This window comes from Podarcis pityusensis (genome assembly GCF_964106645.2).
Source record: "Podarcis pityusensis genome assembly, chromosome: 8".
In the NCBI taxonomy this organism is placed as follows: domain Eukaryota; kingdom Metazoa; phylum Chordata; class Lepidosauria; order Squamata; family Lacertidae; genus Podarcis; species Podarcis pityusensis.
This window is the reverse complement of record NC_138033.1, coordinates 53052433-53064825: the sequence shown is the minus strand read 5'-3', so window position 1 is coordinate 53064825 and position 12393 is coordinate 53052433.

Below are 12393 nucleotides of genomic sequence, written 5' to 3'. Positions count from 1 at the left end.
TAGTAAACATCTAAAAGCATCAGATGGGTGAAATATGACCACATGAAAACAGAGTGATAAAGCTAAGCCCACTTTCAAAAGGGCAACATCAAACTGCCCAGGACAACTACCAGCACTAAACTCCTAATGGACACCATATATAAGCTGCAGACAGATTGGTTCAGAATTTGCTATTTGAAAAACAAAATTAGCTTTCCGATAATAATCACAACCTGTTATTAAAAGTCTTCAGAACTAAATATAAAGGGGGGAAAGTGGGGTAGGGAATCTGGTGAGGGTTCTGGGGTTGCAAGCCTAATCACACTTACCTGAGAGTAAGTCCCAATTGGACTCAACGGGGCTTACTGCTGAGTAGACATGTACTGGATTTCACTGTAAATCCTCAAATGCCCACTACTGTGCTTGCTGATTTCTCAGAGACACGCAAAAAGGCCACTTTTAATAATGAGCAGAAGCAAATTCTAAAGCATTTTCTGGGCAGCACCACTTCAGGGGGGGCGGGGGATGAAGACAAAAACATTAGACTGACCACTTCCCTCTGGCTTTTGTTTTTACTCACATGGAAATGTTGTGGCATTTACTTGGGCAATACACCTACCCAGTCTCTGGAAACGTATAGTCCTGGAAGACAATGCACCATGACACTTTTTGCACAGCAGTCAAAGTAAGTGTAGAAGGATGAAGGGGAAGGGGACCCCTGGTAGCAGGGATATGACAAATAAAAACAAAATAAGGTATTTATTTGGCATCTCACTCCCCAATTAAAGGGGAAGTCTGTACATTTGTCCTCATCATCCAAAATACCCACATGTGAGCAAGACCAAACTTAAATTGTCATTGCAGCCAACCTACTTTAGTGTCCATCATCAGAAGTGTAGAGGGCCTGTGAGGGGAATAAAGGCTTCCGAACAACTCTAAGCACCCTTAACAAACTACACTATCAAGAAAGCTTTGGGAGAAGGCATGACTGAATAAAGTAGTATCATAGCACTTGCAATAGATTACGGTTACAAGAAAGGAAACATCAGGAAGAACTTTTTGACACTGGAACAGACTCCCTCAGAAGGTTGTGGACTCTCCTTCGTTGGAGGTTTTTAAGCAGAGGTTGGATGGCCATCTGTCATGGATGCTTTAGTTGAGGTTCCTGCATTGCAGGGGATTCGACTAGATGACCCCCAGGGTCCCTTCCAACTCTCCAATTCTATGACTTATGAAATGTATGGTGTGACTGTGGCCCAAGTCTATCCCCAGCCTCAGATGATTTGTGAGCCCTTCTCTGCAATCTCTCAGCTGGGGAACTATCAAAACATGTTTGTGCTGCCTCCCTGGGAGGCCGCAAACTCTTTTATAATAGCCAGGTTGTGAAGCCATTATCTCCAAACATGCAAAACTTTGTTGAGTCTCATGATCTCATTGGCCTTAATATAGGCTGACTAGATAGGCAGCCTACAAATTCACACTGTTGTTTTGTAACCCATCTTTCTTCACTCATAACTGGTTTAGCCTCCCATTTGCTAAAGTTTTCAGTGAAGCACCGCACTGAATATTCAAAGAGAGTGTTTCAAAGGGCTGGCCATAACTGTGAGGCAGTGAAAAACAAAGCACTTGCCCTAGGCTTCAGATTTGGGGCATTTGTGTCATTAAAGGGCAGTCAATTACCAGTTACAGTATTTTATTTACTGTTACATTTCTACCATAGCTGGAGGTGGGGGAACGTCATTTGCATTTTCTGCTTTGGCTATGAAAATGTTGTGGATTGCATCTTCCAGTGTGGGATAACACTTGTTTTGACTCAATGCCAGTTGGAATCTCTCTGCAAACAGATCAGCACACATGGTTAATCAAAGGATCTTCTGGCAGCACCTTTGATATAAGATAGTTGTATCTGCTCCTGTGATCCGGAACCCTGAAATAAAGTGTTCCTAAGAGGGACATTTGAGGAACTGCCAGAGCTTAGTTAGTAGAGTACCTGCTTCATGTGGAGAAGGTCTCCAGTTCAGTCCCTGGCACCTCTAGGTAGGACTGGATATGTCACCCACCCAGAACTCTGCCATGCTTCTGTCAATCAATGTAGACATTACTGAGCTAGCTGAAGCTCTGATCTAACTTGCTATAAGTCTGCTTGCTATGCCGCTTGTTGTGTTCTAAATGAAAGCTGTGCTACCCTCAACCTTTGATATACATTATAGGCTTAGGCTATCTGAAAGACTGTATTCTCCCGTACAAACCTGCATGGGCTCAAAGTTCTTTAAGGGAGGCCCTTCTTTCAGTCCCAAGTTACACTTGGTGGGGACGAAGGAGGTGGGCTTCTCCCTCATCCCTAATAATAATAATAATAATAATAATAATAATAATTCTATACAACCCTTTATCTAAGGATCACAGAGTAGTTTACAAAATAAAAATGCAAAAATATATAACATAGTAACAAAAATAATACTAACCCCCAGTTTAAAAAAAACATAAATTGTTTTAATACTGGTGTGTTTTATTATCTGTACTTTAATAGATTTATTTAATACTGCTGTTTTTATTATCTGTACTTTAATAGATTTGTGTTTTATAATCTTTTAATTCTGTTATTGTTTGTTTACTTTTTAATGATTACTTTTCATATATTTTTTTCTTTTTTTACTTTCTGTATTTTATCTTTGTTGTTTCAATTTGTTTTTCATCTGTTTTTAACTTTTTGTATTTTACCCGTGTTGCTTCAATTTGTGTAAGCCACCTTGAGTCCAGGTCTGGGGGGAAGAAAGTATATAAACAACAAATGTGCCTTGTGTTCCATGATGGAGGAAATGGAGGCGATATATAAATATAAATTAATAAAAATAACTTGCCAAACTGCTAAAAATGGGGTGCACAATAGTCACTTACTTTTAATTTCATGGTAGTAGAAAATCAAGGCATGCCCGCACCTCCTGGAATACTAGCCTGCTGGAGGCAAATCTATTTTATAATCAACAGGCATTTGGGCTTTCTAACTCTCTCACCCTCCTTATCTAAACTTCCCAGTTAAAAAAAAAAAGAATGGGAGGAAAAAACCGAGGGCAAACATTGAAACCTTTATATAGGCCATCAACACCCGCCTCCCCCCCGCCCCCCAATCGGTGCCTACAAATGGTTCCAATTTGCCCTTGTAATTAAATATAAGCATTTAAGGGTTTCCACTCAGATCGTTTTGCCTCTTTGGAATTTTACTGCCTATTTTGGAAAGAAAACAAAAAGACGGCTCTGAGTCACCACCAGAGAGAGTTAAAAAGAAAAAAGAAGACGGAAGCTGCCTAAATAAACTCCAAAGCTCAGCTCAAGTGGAGCTGGGACGAGACAAGTCAGAAATGGTAAATATGGATCTGAGGATAGTGTAAAAGGGATTAGGGATCTTTGTCACATGAAGAGCGAAAACCCGCCTGCCAGCGGTGCCTTTGCAGGGAGAGCATCAACTGATCAAAGTAACATACACCAGTTTGTAAATATGCTAATCTTCATGTTTACACAAAAGTGTCAGCACTTGCTTTACATCACAAAGAAGCTCCTACAGTGGAAGATTAATTAATTCCCAGGCCTGCGATCATTTCTAAATACTGGTCGTACCAGTACCCTGCCCTCTTCCTGTATTTGAACAGCTTCAAGCGAGGTGTGCATTGCTAAGACGGATCATTCCGAGACACTCAAATGTCAACTTTGTCTGAAATGTGATACTCTCCACAGTCTGTTTGTGTTTGTGTGCACAAATAGTTCGGCGATTTCTGTTGAACAAGGATTAGGCATCAGGGTTTAAGGGTAGGATTTGAAGATACACACACATGCATGCATGCATGCTTATCTTACATATTTAGTACATTCATATCTCACCTTTCCTTTAAGGAGGGGGCACACTAAAAGAGGCCAATGAGGAGTGACCAGAGAATGCTGTCTGGGGACATTAAAATGGGTGTGTGTGTGGAATGGAGTATCTAGAAGGAAGGAATTGCTTTCTGGCTTGCACGCCAAGCAGCAGCACCCCACAACTGCAATATTTTTATTCCAGGGCTCACTCATAATTCCAGAAAGCCTTTGACCTAGATTTCTACCAAAGTTTTGCCAGCATGGCAACAGTTCTCATTCAAGGTACAGCACTTTAGCACCTCTACAGAAGTAGATATGATGATTCAGAGGTGCAGAAAGGGTGTCCTCAAGGTCAATTTGTGGGACTCTTGTGGGGTCCCTACACTGCCCATTTAATTTATTCTGTAATCCCTGTTGGGGGGGAGGTGGGGAAATCGCCCCATGAAACATTCAGAAAGAGCAAGCAGCCGTACTGCTCTCCTGGATCATATGATTTCAGAACACGGGGATGGGAGCATATGTTTGAATGCCCCAATTTGTCAAAAGCACTGTCTGTGGGATATGGGAAACAAGGTTCCAGCACAACCTTGACAGTGTGCAATTTTGGAGCCATCCCATGCTCAGTGGTGTCATAGTATGGTCCTCTTGGAGGTTTCCTTGGAGGATTCTATGAGCACTAACTTTTAGGGAGAATATAACAACATCATTGCTGACTCAGGTATTTGGTGGCAAAAGTATCTGTTCTGTGCAGCTGAGAAATGATTAGCTGTGAACCCAGGTGGTTGTCTTTTTAGGGAGGGACATAAATCTAATAAATAAATAAAATAAATGGTTAACTTGCTGTATTACACACCACATCCTCTGGATCAATGTGTCTGTGGGCAGAATATGTGTGCCTTGCCCAGCACTTACTGAGGACTGCAGAGAGCTTCTTTGGCTAATCACCCTTAGGACAGTAAGGATTTCTTAATCTAATAATCAGACAGGCCAAACCCATCCTTTGAAGCCATCAGTATGCTTTGAGCATTGACTGTCATCACTGCCCCATGCCTAATTCTCAGGCTTACTTAGGTTTTGTTGAATATTACAAGTCTGTCTTCTCTTTCGCTAGGGATCTGTCAGTTGTTTGACCATTTTGGTTTTCAGATCTTGTTGATTTCTTTAAAAAAAATAGTTTTGTTTTATTTGAATATGTAGCTGAGGTTGCTTTTGGCAAAATGTAAGTTAAATTCTCCGCAGCTGATGGAGTTGAAGGGGCCTAATAGGGCTCAGAACAAGATGAGTAGATATTTCCCAGCTAGCTGCCTTAAGGAGGAGGACACAGTGCACTACTGAAGAGAGTGCCCCCAGTACTCAGATCTGAGGACCCATTATCTGGAGCCCATAAAAACAAAACTTTGTAATGACTCCCCTGTACATAAACTTCTGTTTCGTTTGGCAGGTACAGATTATTACACACAATAGTTAGAGCATGGCGTTGATAATGCCAAGGTTGCAGGTTCGATTCCCATATGGGACAGCTGCATTGGGGGGTGGGTGGATTAGGTGATCCTCAGGGTCACCTCCAGTTCTATGATTTTATGATTCTATTCATATAGAACTGCTCCACTTGTGGAACAGGCTATGGAGAAGCAGAAGCTATTGACTGCATATTGAAGATCCCACAGTTTAAAATAAATTCATTGCTCTGCTTTTGTGAGGGAGTGTTTATTTTTCTCACTTATGCCCCTGGTCCAACCCACTACTGGCTTGGGCAGCCTGGAAACTTGTGCAGAAGGAAATGTGATTCAAATCATGGTCCTCTTTGAGGCTAGTGAACACATTTTGCTTGGGTTCTAAACTTTCCCCAGGTAGAAGGCAGGCAAATGAGGAAAGAACAAGACTAGCCTTGCAAAATCACCATGCTCAATCTCGTATTTGCATATCAGCAGATTCATTGCTAATTACAGTCTATTGCTCTTAAGTAGATTCACAGCAACAAGCAGTCATAAAAAAGACTAAAGGGAGTGTCATCAACATCCTTAATTATATCACCACTGCCAAGATTACAGCTCGAGTTATCAAACGCTGCTGAAGAAAGATATGTCTACCATTGCTTCATGACAGCTGCTTGATTGCTTCATGTCCTTTTGTCCCTTAAAAAAATAAAAATCTGATCGCATCTGTGTTCTACAACTACCCACACACACATACACAATAAAAAAAATACTCCACCCTTAAAAAAACACCAGTAATTATCTCATAATCTTGGAGTAATAAGTGATCACCAAACAGACAGGCCAAAAAATTATAATAATCCAAAATATAAGCAAATTGGCATCAAACCATATAGCGTGGAAAGTTTGTTAAACTAGAAGGCCGTGAAAGCCGACAAGGGTTTATTGGTTTAGTCATCATAATCCCTTTTGGAAGGCTGGACTGTTGTTGCAAATTTGTTCAGAATCTGCTAACAATGACTGAGCAACAGGGCAACACCTGAAGCAACAAGATGGGTGGGGATGGCAAGAGAACATTGTGCTAGATATGTGTCTGTGGCATTACTGGGGCGGGGTGGGGGGAGCTCTAAACAATGCCAAATAAGAGCCAGCTTGTTACATCTCTCAGTAGGCAGTTCAATCTTTAAATACAAAGGAAACTGACTACCCCCCCCCCCAAGTGTTTAAACCTGATTCACTAGAACCTTATGAGGGAGGTTACTTTAACAGAGCTGCTAGGTGACTTAGTCTTATTGGATCCTCTTAAAGAAATGCTATTTACATAAACCAGAGTGGAAAGCTTTGTTAGGCTGCATATACACCATATGTTGAATGCACATTTAAAGCACATCTCCTCCTATCCCACCCCACCACTTCCACCAAAGAATTCTGGGGACCGTGGTCTGTTAAAGGTGCTGGGAACTCTGGTTCTGTGAGGGGCAAAATAAGGTTACCATGATTATCTGTGGCTGCAGAAACAACCAAGGGCCAGGTTAGGTGATTCCTGTCCCATAGTCCATCTTCCCACATGTGTGGAGGGGAGTGAAAGTGTGTCTTCTACCAGGCCTGTCTCAGTTGACAATGCAGTGGTACCTTGGTTCTTACATATCTTTCCATGTATAACACCCCCCCCCCCCCATGTATAATACAAACCCTATTTTTTGGGACTGCAACAAAAAAAACTTTGAGGGGGAGATTGCCCAGAGTTGTTGAGCTTTTGAGGGGGGGGTCCACTGCCGCCAATTGCTCTACAGCATGGCCGCAACTAAAAATCGCACACATCGACGTGACCACCAATCGTCTGCACACTCACAGCCAAAAGCCCACCTGCCCACTCAACGCAACCACAGCCGATTGCACATTCACTTCGCCGCTGCTGTAAATCAACCGCCCAGTTGCCGCAGCCACAGCCAATCGTCAGTAGGCCTTGCCGCAGCAACCAATCACACACCCAATCGCCGCTGCCAATCTCCTGCTGGATGTTGCCACCAATCGGCCATCCCCCCTCTGCTTTCCGTGTATAAGACGACCCGCAATTTTTGCCTATTTTTTCTAAGGAAAGAATATCGTCTTATACATGGAAAAATACATCAGTCCATTCCAGGAGTCTGTTCAACTCCTGAAACGGTTTGGAAACCAAGGCACGGCTTTCAATTGGCTGCAGGAGCTTCCTGCACTCAATTGAAAGCCACGTCAGACGTTCAACTTCCGAAAAACATTCGCAAACCAGAATACTCACTTCTAGGTTTGCAACGTTCAGGAGCTGATTTGTTCGGAAGCCAAAATGTTCTACTACCAAGGTACCACTGTGCTGAGCTGGAAGGTTCAGTATTCTGGCCGAGGGCCCTTCCAGACTGTCACTGTTTGGGGATGAGATTTAATCACATACTGGAAAATTCAGGTTCTGTAATTATAGTTGATTGGGAGTTTTCTGCAACAAACCCACTTACCTGGTCCAATGCTTGGCATCTCCAGGTAGAGCTGGGAGAGACTACTTTGTTGCTTTCGAAAGGCAGTCAAGCTAAGATTCCATCACTCTGGCCAGCAGCCATTTTAAGTTGCTTGTAATGTGATGCCCTCTGCCCATCTACAGGCTGGGACATTGCATTCTGGGTAACTCAAGATGGAAGGCAGGCACCATGTATGGGAAATCATCTTAGTACCTATTCAAAAGAATTGCCTGCCACTGGAGCAGGAGTGGCACTGCTGCCACCACCAATGTGGCAGTAGTGCCACAGCAATGACAGCTGCAGCCATGATCACTACAAGAGGGCTTGATCCTGCCCTGATTTGGGGTGTTGTTGGAGTGGGACCCCATCCTCATTACCATGCCAAGCCACCCCTGCTTCAAAGTCAGACACTAGGCCTGACTCAAGACAAGCATGTTTGGACAAAACTAAAATGGTTAGCGATCATCTCCTAGTATTATCTTGTCACCATTTAAAAAAGAATTTATGTATAGTTGTGTGTGTTTTAATACGAGGCATCGCATTTTATGAACGCAGCATCCCAACCTCAAAGTCGAGTGTGCAAGACTGAAATTTAGGACCATTGACCTTTCGCACAAAGTGGCCATAGGTGTCCCCGCAGCTGTTAAATAAACCTATGTTTATGGAGTCATAAATGTAGCACAGGTGAAGATCTGGGTGATGTAATAACAACTCCCATTACTACACAGTTTGTCATTTATACAGCATTTTCCCCGTCGTGGGTGAATATTGTTTTACAATAACAGCACAAGGTTCTCTGGATTTAACCACTCTGTCTTCATTTATGAGTCATTTGACCTTTGACCTTTCCAAAAAAGATCAAACCACTTCTGAAAGGCCTACTTCTCTCCCTCTCCCTGTTTCTCTCCCTCTTAAAAGAAAAAAGAAAAAAAACAATTCAACAGCAGTTGGCTGAATAGCAGGAGAAGCTGGTATGTGCCCCTAGGGTTTCCAAAACAACTGTCCTAGATCGTTTTATAAGATAATCTCAGTGTAATCGGTGTAGCCACAAATTATCGTGTAAACTCCCAATTAAAAACACAAAATAGGAGCTGTAAATCATGACACCAAACTACCACCTTCTCAGAACAGAGTTTGGGAAACAGGGTGGGAGTGGGGGGGTTGGTGGGAAATAGAGTAGCGAACTCTCCCCCCCCCTCCATTATTATTTCCACACTTTAACAAACCAGAAGAAAAGCAGCATTCCTGATTTGTGAGCAGGTTTTAGAGCAAGCGCGAGACAAAAAACTATTTGAAATTCTAGCTTTAAGCAGCAAGGGGAGACCACACCACTTGTAAATTAATAATAATAATAATAATAATAATAATAATAATAATAATAATGCTCCACCCTCCCCACAGGACCGTGCTTGTAAAGAAGCAGCCTGTGCTTTTGGCACCATGCCACCCCCCACCCCGTCCCATTTAAGAAATTAAACTGGTAGCACGCAGTCCTCACTGAAAGGTTGTGCTTTGCTTTGTTTTGCCCAGTGGTGGCTTAATTTCAGTCAATTAAACGATACAAATGAATTAAACGAATTAAACGAATTAAGCTGACGTCAGCCCAAGGTAAGGAATGAGAGGCTTTCCACCACCTTCTATAAATGCTGTCCTGGCCTCCCCTTGCAGGTGTTCTTTAGCTAGCATCTGGGTGCCAGGAACATTGGAAACTACTCTAGTCAGAAGAAAGTGAAGCAATGGTAGATGAGGCTTGACACCAGTCTGGTGGTTGTGTGCGAGGAGGAACACTTTGCAGGCCGTAGAGTGTCTCCTTTGCATTCACTAGTGCAGGGGTGGGGAACCTTAGGCCCAGAGGCAAGATGTGGCCCTCCAGACCTCGCTATCTGGCCCTCAAGACTCTCCCCAAGCCACACACCTTCTCCCTAGGCCACACTTCTCACCAGCCCTGTTCTGGGTCCTCCTTGCATGTTTTTGACCTGGCGGGAATGAGTCCTTAAACTCTGATAATGCTTCTTACTTACCTGGATGGAGGTGTGTGTCCCTGTGTCTAGAAACTATACAAAGGTGAAATTTACATCCCTTCTTCTATCCACTTTTGCCTCTGCCCCTGCCCACCAGTGATTTGTGGCCCACAGAAGAGGATGTGACCCTCGACTGGAAAATGTTCCCCACTCCTACCCTGGGGTCTACAAGCAAGGCTGGAAAAGACCCCCACTTGCAATTCTGGAGAGCCACTGCATTGATGGGACTAAGCTAGGTGGCTCTGTCATATGACTAGCTGTGCTCCTGTCTCACATTAAACAAACGGCCACTTGCATTTATCATTAGGGAGTTGTGGTTAATGTGTTGGATTAGGACAGAGCACAGCTGCTGGATCAGGCTAGTGGTCAACTGGATGCCTGTGGGAAACCAGTAATCAGGATCTGGGCACAAGAGTACCTTTCCCTTCTGTGGTTCCCAACAACTGGAATTCAGAAGAACTACTGCCCACAAGGATAGCCATCGATCACTTTGTCCTCCATGGTTTTCATGCCTTCCACTCGGTTTCTAGATCCAATCTGAATTTTGCCCTGTAGAGTTTGAGCCCACAATCCTCTGCAGCATATATGCCTTTATTTTGGCCTTTTTTCTCCCACCCTCCCCAAATTTGCACATGACTTAGCATTTTAATTTTGCCATGATTCTGTCAATAAATGGTTGGCTTCGAAAGAGCTTGGTTCAAATTCCTTAGTCCAAAGTATTGCTTTCCACAGTAAGGAAAAAACAGTGAAAAGATGACACTTTACATACACAGGGCCAGCTCTCCTATGAAGCAGAGTGAGGCATCAGTCACAAGTGGCGGATTTTGGGGGCAGGAGCAGCAGCCGTTCTTCCTGACTGCACCCTTTGCTTGGAGAACAGGGCTGTGTGCCATGCGAAGCATCTGCAACCCCATGACTGGCCTGCACTCCTTAAGTGCAGTGGAGGAAACTATCCTATTCTAATTCCCCTAATGGGAAAGGGCCATAGCTCAGTGGCAGAGTATCAACCTTGCATGTGGAAGGTCCTAGGTTCAATCTCCAGGGAGTGTCCTCTGTCTGAAAGCCTGGAGAGCCACTGGCAATCAGTATAGATGGATCAATGGTCTGACTCACCTCCTATGTTCCTAATATTAAAACAAGTTTCAGCTGCTAGTGTGGCCCGCTCCTGTACATGGAATGCTCAGTGTGGCACCTGCTCCCTCCCCTCAGGCTAGGATGAGCGAGTCTGTCAATTTTAGTTTCTCTCGGTATCCAATGTTTTTCGGTTCTCCACATTTCCACCTTACTTTGCAATTTATTTATTTGGGGGGGGAGAGAATCATTGCGAAAATTCATCATTTTAGTGCAAATTTCTCCTAACATACACATCGTTTTTTCAAACCAATTTCCCCAAAAGAATGCACTTTTGCATGTTATTTTCACAAATACATGTATTTTTATGCACACTGTACCCTGCCATATGCATTTCTGTATACATTGCTTGGCTAGAGAACTGCAGTACAAAATTCAGAGAAGTGCAAATTTCTTTTTCCCTTTTAAAATTATTTATCTTAAGAAAGAAATGCACATCTTGGAGAATGGCTATGCTTCAGTTTGTGAATTGTTTAGGGAAGTGCAAATTGTGGGATGAAAAAATATGAATCCTTGTGGCCCATATGTGTGGAAAGAATCAGCTGGGTGTCTGGATTCAAAATTCAGGGCTAAATTCATTCTTCAGCAGGCGAGAGCCGCTAGTAGCACAAAAGTCAAGCAGTGGTATAGCACTAGGAATATAGATTGTTAAATCCTTTTATCCTGTTTAGTAGTGTGCCAAGTACTCCCCTCTTTCTATTCCTGCAATGAACAGACCACACTGTTAAGTAAGTTTAAATGCTTTACTTACAAATTCCATTTTTTCAAGCAGCAGCAAGGAGAACACAGGTTAAAAAAAGTCTTGGGTATAAAATATACAGAGATAACTTCAATCATGTGTTCTAAGCTTGGAGCAAAACTTAGACATATCTTGGTCAGTTACATGGCATGGGGAGAGAGAGAGAGAACAGGAAGAGAAGGTGGGCATGACCTAACTGGGTCTAGGAACACAGTTCTATGATTTTAACCCCTTCATGCACTAATTAACACTCATGCATAGTTATGTCTGACTACAGTTTCCTACACAAATGAGGTAGGTTTGCCTTTGAGTGCAAACTGAATTGAGTTTCTTTCCCATACGTATCTCCAGCTGCCCCTTTAAGCACCCTTGCAAAACAAAGTAAAACCATGTTTGCAAGAATCCTCTCTCCATATTACTTCCTCCTCCAAAGTAATCACTGTTGTAAGTAGCATGATCGGAAATGCTTTTGTAGGCTACCTTCTTGACACACACAAACAATCTCAACAATTACTTAAATTCATTTAAAGCACTCTGTAAACACACATCTGCCAAGAGCCCCACCTGGCCACAGATAGCAATCAACTAAGGCAGCCCTTGCTTCTCCTCCTACTGCTTCGCATTACTCCATTGTCACCAGGGAAACTGGTAAGCTAAACAATAGAGGCTTTGCTAAACATGCTCCCGGTATCTGTATAATCTCTTTGAATGTACATTATTAACTTGGGCCATGCCCAGATTGTTGCTTC